The sequence below is a fragment of the Sturnira hondurensis genome, unplaced genomic scaffold, assembly GCF_014824575.4.
Source record: "Sturnira hondurensis isolate 20B ecotype Veracruz unplaced genomic scaffold, ASM1482457v3 Scaffold0001872, whole genome shotgun sequence".
NCBI classification, from domain to species: Eukaryota; Metazoa; Chordata; class Mammalia; order Chiroptera; family Phyllostomidae; genus Sturnira; species Sturnira hondurensis.
Genome location: NW_028074503.1, coordinates 29826978 through 29835801, shown reverse-complemented (window position 1 = coordinate 29835801; position 8824 = coordinate 29826978). Strand labels below are relative to the sequence as shown.

At 44.3% G+C, this 8824-nt stretch overlaps 1 long non-coding RNA gene across 1 annotated transcript; it reads left to right on the top strand.

Moving 5' to 3' along the window:
- The first annotated feature begins 931 nt into the window (after nucleotides 1-931).
- Nucleotides 932-8408, top strand: LOC118979052 (uncharacterized). Its single transcript, XR_005064835.1, has 3 exons — nucleotides 932-1122; nucleotides 7392-7656; nucleotides 7988-8408. It is a non-coding gene; the product is annotated as an uncharacterized LOC118979052 (long non-coding RNA).
- The last annotated feature ends 416 nt before the right edge of the window (nucleotides 8409-8824 follow it).

Genomic DNA, 8824 nt, shown 5'->3' with positions numbered 1-8824 from the left:
TCTAAAGAGAGAATTAGTGAACTGGAAGACAAATCTGGAGAAATTAGGCAGAAATTAGCACAGAGAGAGATGGGAAATAGAAATGAGAAATTAAAAGATACAGAAGTCAGAGTTAAAAGGTCTCACAGTTTCAGGAGTGGAGAGCAAGACTGGGGCTATGATATGGAAGCTTGATCTTATTTTGAGAGCAATAACAAACCACTTTAAGTAGAGCATTGAATAAAATTGTTAGGAAACATGATGCTTCTTCATTGCTCAAAATTCCGGGGGGCAAAGGGGCTGAAATGCAGCTTCTGTTCTATTCACTAGGACATGTGCCCAGCAAAGGATTGCAACTGCGCAAGGAAAGGGGAGCGTTTCTCTGATTCCCACAGCAACACTGCTGGCTCGTCACAGCATGGCTCCGTCATAGTGGGTTTCTGGCTTTTCTCTCGGAGAAAATGGCTTCCTCAGAGAAAAGTGGTACCCGATCAGTTTTCCCATCATTTCTGCAAAGGTCAGATTTCCAGACTTTTCTTCTCCTTACGCTGCCAAAGGTCACATTATTAAGAAATAATTAGCACATGGCCATATTATTCATTTCATGTGAAATTGATTAAAACCCACTTTTGTCCGCAATCAGACTCCGCCTTATGCAGTTCTGTGATGGTCTTCTTCCGCAGCTGTTTGTGTTCTCTTCTCATCCCACCTGTATACACTTCAGAGTGGAAAAGGGAATTTCATCTTCTTTGGCGTCTCGGTGGAGTATGTACGGCAATATGGGCCTTGCTTTGCACTCCGAAGCTTGTAAGCTGTTTTCTCCAACTACGATATCCAAAGGATCATTAATGTCCCTGACCCTGTGCATTATCTGAAATTCCTGCTAAAAGAGCAGTTTGGTATTTCATCAGCTCACACATCATATTCCATGTGTTTTGGTGAATGAGAGATGGTGGTTCATGGCTCGACCTGACATATGATGAAAGAGGGACTATTGGGGTCGAGATAGTTTATAACCCTTACAGTAGGAATCAGTGGTAGGAAATGAAGACATTAACATGTTGCTGATCCTATGGAAGGAAAGTAAAGCAGGAAGTTAAAGTTCATTCTGCTCTCTATTAGGAGAGAGAAGCTGAGATCCCGGTAAGGAGTAGGTGCCCTCGTTAGTTGGACAGTAAGTCAGCAGGAATGGCATTAAGTCTGTGCGGTCCTGGGTCTTGGAGAAGGAGTTGGAGAAACACCTGCTGAGGTAGGCCAACCTGAGGGAGCCCACACTACCCCAAGCATCCAAATCGTCTGGGCCACGCTCCTGGTAAAAACCTGGGGCAGGGGTCGTGGGGGGCATCTGATCATAAGATCGAAAAGACCACAAGCATTTGCATGTCAGGAAAGAAAAACATCTTATTTACAGCAAATCAGGAGAAATTTATAGCTTCTTCTGGGAACTACAGGGAAGAGAGATGTTTCAACTGAAAAAGGGATGGTGAATTGAATTAATTACACAGCACCCATTAGTACTAATTAAAGATGTGTAATGCATCATTGGTATTTTCTTATTTCAAATGTCTCAGCTGCTTGTTTTCTCTCTGTGAACACAGAAAATATTAATCAAGGCTTCCACAGAATCACTTTAAATTTTGGAATCCAAGTCTCCTCTTACTATGAAGCTGAAAGTGCTTAACCTCCTAATTTCCCATTTATGGGGAAATCCTGACTCTTATTCTTATAGTTGGAGTTTCATTGTATTTATGTTTTCAAAGGAAAGCTTGTTAAATCCATCGCTAAGGTATTTGTTAGTAGGTGTATCGGTCCCCATCTGTCATCCCACTTCCCCAGAAACAACCAAAGGACAAGCTGAACCTACAACTGTTGGGTTCTGTTCCAAGTGCTGGAGGAACAATGCTGAGCAAGACACAGACTCGTTCTTTTAAGAGACACAGCTCTGAAAGGGAATAAACACAAATAAGTCACAGAATTCAACATGGTATATTTCAAAGAGCTGGTCACGTGACACACAGATGGCGCACAGTGGAAAGAGTAATCCATTCACTTTTAAAGCATTTACTTGCACACAGATATTTATAGCAGCTTTATTCCTATTTGCCAAAATTTGGAAGTAACCAAGATGTCCCTTCGGTAGGTGAATGGATACAATGGGGTACGTTCAGTGGAATATTATTCAGCACTAAAAAGGAACAAACTGTGAAGCTTTGAGAAGACCTGGAGGAACCTCACTTGCATAGTACTAGGTGAAAGAAGCCAATCTGAAAAGGCCACGTACTTGGAGACTCTGAACACACCACACTCTAGAAAAGGCGAGGAGACCGGGGAGGAGGGACAAAGATTAGCGCTTTCCAGGGTTTTTGTGGGGAGGGAGGGATGAACAGGCAGAGCACAGAGGGATTTTAGGGCAGTGAAACTACTCGGTGGGATAATATAAAAGTGGATTCGTGTTGTTATAAATTTGTCCAAAGCCATAGAAAGTACAACACCGAGAGTGAACCTCATGTAAACTGGACTTCGGGTAACAATCGTGTGTCACTGCAGGTTCGCAGGCCGTAACACATGGACCACTTTGATGGGGATGTTGGCGAATGTCAGAGTCTGTGTTTGTGGGGAGGGGTATATGGAAAATCTCTGTACCTTCCTCTCAATTTTGCTGTGAACCTAAAACCGCTCTAAACAGTTTTTTAATTGAATTTTTAGAAGTCTATTAAGTATGCACTGTATCCAGTGAGGCACATAACAAATCCAATGCCTAACAAAACACCGTGTTAGGCACTGAGGAATAAGGAACAAAAAATGCTCGTACCCTTTCTTTGAGTGGAGGTGGGAGCAAACTTGGAAAGAAAAAAATGTTGAGGGTCTTCCGAAGGGGTAACAGCCATGATTGTTGCTATGTAAAATCTCCTAACAGAGACCCCACTATCTGGTTGTGGGGGGAGAAGAACTGAGGGAGACATGCCTGCTGCCAGCCCATTCAGTCCAGAGAAACTCTGGCCCCAGCAGCTCTGCTGTGTTGGGTCAGCCAGTTATTTTCCTCCTGATATCCCAGAACACTCTGCAGGAACACAAACGAGGTTCACTTTCATCAGAGGTCACTGGCAGGGTTTCCAGCAAATGTTTAACCAGCAGGTTTGCATTTTAGCAGCAGGATAGTTGCCATAACCTCTCCCTGCCATCAGATTTGCTGATCAGAGGTCAATAGTACTTTGAGGATAGTTATTGATTGATGGAGTCAAATATTCCTCGGTCCTGGCCAAACACAGATTCCATTCCTCATCCAGAATAACTGGTGTGATGTAGCTACTACCTGGAGACAGGGATTCTTCTCAGAATTATTATATAACAGAATTGTTAACAGTGTGTATGGTGCTAACTTTTGACTTCATTCAACACCCAGATTAGTCACCTTTCAAAGAACATGTTAACTTTGCCACCGTCCCAGGCAGTGTTTACTGTGGGATCCACGATGTGTCAAAACTGCCAAGGTGGAGCTGAAAGCCTGCAGGTTAAAGAAGCTTCAGACGGGGAGGAGCTGGAGCAACCCAATGAGGAAACGGTAAAGTCACGTGCTGACTTCCAATGGCAACACTTTGGCTTTGGAAACCTGACTCAGGATTCCTGGCGAAGCCCATACAGGCCTGCCTCTCAGGATTTTTTTCAGAAGGAGAATGAGTCTTCGGCGGCTCCAGTCAATGAATTGTGCAGTGCATAGTTTCTTCCCGGAGTAAAAGGGAGTAAGATGTGTGATCCGCACTTTTATTAATAGCATTCACTGAGCACACCAAATGTGTGACATGCAAGTCACTCAAATCTCTTCAGCCAAGCTACCCTACCAAATTTGGATGGAAAAAAAAGTTTTCTGCCGGAAGCTCATGACAACCAAAGCCTTGGTTTATACTAGAGGAAGCTGATCCTCAGAAAGGTTAGGTTTTTTGCAAGGGCCACACATGCAATAGTAGAGCACTGAGCTGCAAGACCTCCCAGCTGGTCTACCCACCATGTAGCCCTTGCTTCGCACTGCTGAGCTCACGAATGGAGAACAGCAGACTGCTGCTTCTCAAACTGCGCCTGCGTGCACACCCCTGGGGGTCTTGTGAAAATGAAGATTAGATTCAGCAAGACTGGGGTAGACCTAGATTCGCATTTCTGACAAGCTCGTGGAGGTGCCAGGCTGTTGTATGTGCCCACATTGAGTTATCAGGCTGTAGATGGTCACGTGGTCTGTACACTGCCCTCCCCAGTGCATTATCGTCATCATAGGCAGCGCCTTTTTCTATCTCCTCGTGTGTGGATTTTGAACTAGTTGTAATATTATACCAAGTGTTGGACCTGCTGCACACTTGTGTTCTGAGATAATCTTTAAGAGATTCATTTATACAGTAGCCTCTTAGGGAGATTTTTAAAGCATCTTTAGACCATTTGTCCTTTAGTGTCATTCCCACTCACTGTTGAGACATGTCGCCAGCTGAAGGCAGAACACTGTCCTGGTGTAAGCACAAAGTTTAGGGCCAAAAGTCTTAAATATGTCCTGGGTCAACACTGAGATGAGTTTTTTAGAGAGGCAGCAGTGCGGAAGTGGTTGTGAACTTGGGACTCAAAAATTCCTGGATTCCAGTGTTCTCTGCCTCTCCCCTGTAGCCAGATTTTGAAAGGGAGTGGTCAATCCAGAAAGTCCCAAAAGTTCTAAAGTTTTATGGTTGGTTGGCTGGTGAGGAATAGCATTTTTTTTCTAAATTGCTTACCCAAAAATATGATGGAAATTTTTACCAAAGAAATAGCCAAGCTTCCATTTGTATAACCGGAAGATTTTGACCAAAAGGACTGGATATATAGACCGAGTAGTGGCTTCTCTCAGCTTGCTTGTTGCTAGAGCAGAAAGAGTTCTGGATTAGGAGACAAGAGACAGGCTGTGTGATACTGGACAAGTTACTTCACCTCTCTGAGTCCCAGCGGCATTGTCTGCAGAATGATGGGATCAGAATTCTCAGTCCATTTTGGTGCTAATCCATATAATAAATGGAAACTGTTGCAAAATTCCATCTTTACCCGTTATGAAGGAAGCGGGTTCCTGGTCACACCCTCTCTATCTATGGATGGAGCAAATATAAACTCCTGAAGAACGAGTCTTTTCCTCTGCCCTTCCCTCCACTTTCCCTTGAATAGTCGGTGCCGTGAATGAATGAAAATACGTGAAGGACTGAGCAAACGGATGACTGCTACCACAGGACAACAGAAAATAACCAGACGCACTGAGGTCAGTGCTGTCATTGAGATTCTCCAGGGGCTGTGAGCTGGGGCTCCAGGGGATGGCACAGGAGCTGTTGACCAGAGGGGCAGTAAAAGGCAGTTTCAGTCCTTGAACTCTTTTTTTTTTAAGTTTTTTATTTATTAATTTTAGAGAGAGAAAAACATCGATTTGTTGTTCCACTTATTTATGCCTTCCTGACCCAGGATCAAACCTGCAACCTTGGGATATCAGGCTGATTCTCCAACCAGCTGAGCTATGTGGCCAGGGCCAGGGCCAGGTCACAGGCTCTCGAAGTGTTCAGATGACTCTGGATGCAAAATGAGGCAGGAAAGGGTACTACTAGTAACGCTGCGATAATGTTAAGGGCCCCAAGAGGGGGGAAAATTAGCAAATTTGGGGTCCTCTTTAGTATTTTTTTCAATCCCTAATTTTAACTTGAATTGGGAGTTAGGTTTAATCAGAAGGGTTTTCACAGGGAACCAAACCTGTGAAATTAGAACGCATGTGGCTGCCAAGCTTGGTTTCAAGAGAAAAATCCAATCTTGCAGGGAGGCCATGAACATTTGGGAATTGTGGGCAGATACAATTAACAGCATCACAGGGGTTAGAGCAGGAAAGATCCTTTGTCCCACCCACTGTTTGTGGAGAAAGGAAAAGGAAGTTTGTACCCATAGCAAGCAATGCTGAGGCCTTGCCCCTCAGGCACGTGTTCTCATTCAGGGGCCTGGGGACCTTCCCCAGGTGCCTGGGTGATTCGTAGACACTGTCAAGTATGAAAGTCTAGCTTTGAACAATTATCAGTCATTCACACATTCATGTGAATAGATTTCAATTTATTTTCTTACCATCAATTGTATTTATTTAAGAGGAAGAAGCAGAACCTGTGGTTAAACACAGGGGAGTATTTTGTAATGGTTCTGGTGAGAGAGATGTTTAGGGAAAAAACTGCACAGATGGGAAGGTGGAATGCACTGGGGAAAACCTCTTTATTACCGCTTTGTTAAAGATTAGCTTTGATTTTAAAATTTTTTAAAAAGCTCAGAGTGAAAACATCCTTTTAGAGATGTTTCCCAACAATGAGGAAATGGAAATGCTCTTTAAGCTACCTCACCAGTCCAACTCCTCAAACTAGAAACGACTTCCCCTGGGGACTGGGAGGGAGGAGGGGGACCCCAGGAGACACTTTACAAAGCCGAACCTTCCACAGAGCTGGCCGCGCAACTGCGAACACAGCCAACTCCCCACACGTGTCGCTCTTTCCATCTTCCTCCCACTCCTGGAGAGACAGTCCTACAAGGGAGAAATTTATCGGGCATCCGGCCACCTTCTCAGAATCACACTGTTTCCTGATGCAAAAGATGGTTGTGATCATGGGGTTGATACACAGACACCTTTCCAGGGTATACTTTCCTACAATTGGCAGTAGCTTATATACACGGGGTCCTTGGGAGAGCTGAGGAATTCATGCATTTCATAAGAATGAGCCAAGTCCCTCCCTTGGGACAAGCACTGCTCAAGGAATAGAGCAGACATGAAATGCAACGTCTCTGTTCACTAAAAGTTTATAGTCTTGTCAGCGAGATAAAACAGACACACGGAAAACTAAAGGGAATATCATTCATTTAACAAGCTCCTACGCAGCGTTAACAGAGTCCAACTTCCAAATTCAGCTCCAATGAAAAGTCCCGTTGGAAAAATTTTTTCCCAGATTATGTTCATAATTTTTTTTTCCATTTGGCTCTTAATATGTAGCAGCCCTCCCCGATGCCATATCCTGGTAAGCAAATTGAAGACAAAGGGAGAGGAAATAAGTGTATTTTGCACGTGGGAGGCGTGGGAATTGTTGTGGCCAGAGGGCAAACAACAGACTGTATCTTATAAAGACAGCCACCCAACAGCTATGCATACCCGCATGCTTTTCTCATAACGTGACCACTACTCCTTCCTCTGAGGAGCGGGCTTGGCGTTCTTCCCCCTGAACCTAGGCAGGAGCTGACATTGGCCTCCAGCTGACAGTCTGCCAGAAGCCGGGCCTGTCAGTCTTACAGCGCAAGCGCGTGAATTTTGCCAAGTACTTGACTGAGTTTACAAGCTTATTTCCCCTAAGCTGAGTTGCCAAATGAGAGTGAGTACAGCCCAGCCAACACCTTAATTGCAGCCTTGTGAGACCTTGAGTGGAGGACCCAGTGAAGCCGTGTGCAGACTCCTGACCAGCAGGACCTGAGACAAATGTATGCTGCTTAAGTCACTAATTTGAGGTACTTTGCTGTGCCGCAACAAGTAATCAACACACCTGGGTACACTGAAGTCGCTGCACTGGAGAGACCACACAGAAAGGCCACAGAGAGCTAGAGACACAGCCCAAGGAGCCCTCGCTACCCCTGCCCCCCGCCCTTTGAGTGTCAGCCAGCATCAACCACCAGGTATGTAAGGGGGCCCTCGGATGATTCCAGCTCCAAGACTTTGAGCCCCCTCCGGTGATGCTGAGTAGAGCACAGACAAGCTGTCACCCTTAAGCCATATCCAAACTGTAGATTCAGGAACAAAATTAAAAACGGTTGTTTAAACCCACCAAATTTGGGGGCCATTTTTAATACATCCATAGTAACCAGAACAGGTAGAAGCGATTTCCCAGACTGACTCTCCGCTTACCTTCCCCTACCTTTTCTGGTATGTTTCCCTGACCTTCTATACCTGCCGATTGTGGCTTCCAGCCTCTTGGTTCTGAGTAACTACCACATTCTTGCTTTTTAGCTTCCAGACCTTGGCAATGAGTCTGGCAGACTTCCTAGTGTGCCCCACATCTTGGATGCTGTTCCCACTTTGATCTACAGACCCCATCTTAGAGCGCAGGCTGGACGGAGACAGACCTGCAGCAGGCAGCCTTCCCTCTGTTGTGTATTTATTGTCACGTGTTTACCTGTGTCAATATCTAGTTGTCCCACCAGACCATAAACTCTTCTGGGTCAGCACCTTTGTAATCCTGCGTCTAACTCAGGCTCTAGATGCTTCATCTGTTGAACGAACGAATGAGTGAACATATCTGTTATTGTTGTGGTATGAAAATTAAAGACTTATATGATAAGCCCTTTGCCCTTTAAGGGCTTACCTAGTACTAAAAAATATGGCCCAAATTATAAAATGCTGTGACTGGAAAGAAAATATTGGGTTGGCCAAAAATCTTTTTGGGTTTTTTTTTCCCCATAAGATGGCTCTAATAATGCTTAGTTGTCTTTAACTTCATTCAAAATGATTTTGTTAGATTGCATTGTGACGGCTGTCATATCAACGAGCATAAAAAAAACTTAGCCAAAATCAGTGAATTTCTGTGTAGCCATTTTAATACTGAAGATGGAAGAAAATGTGCAACATTTTTGGCATTTTATGATTTATTATTTCAAGATGCAACTGAAATGCAAAAGAAGATTTTTGTGGTATATGGGGAAAGTGCTGTGAGTGATCAAATGTGTCAAAAGTGGTTTGTGGAGTTTCATGCTGGAGATTCCTCGCTGGACGATGCTCCACGGTCGGTAAACCAGTTGAAATTGACAGCCATCAAATTGAGAACAATCAACATTATACAACACAGGA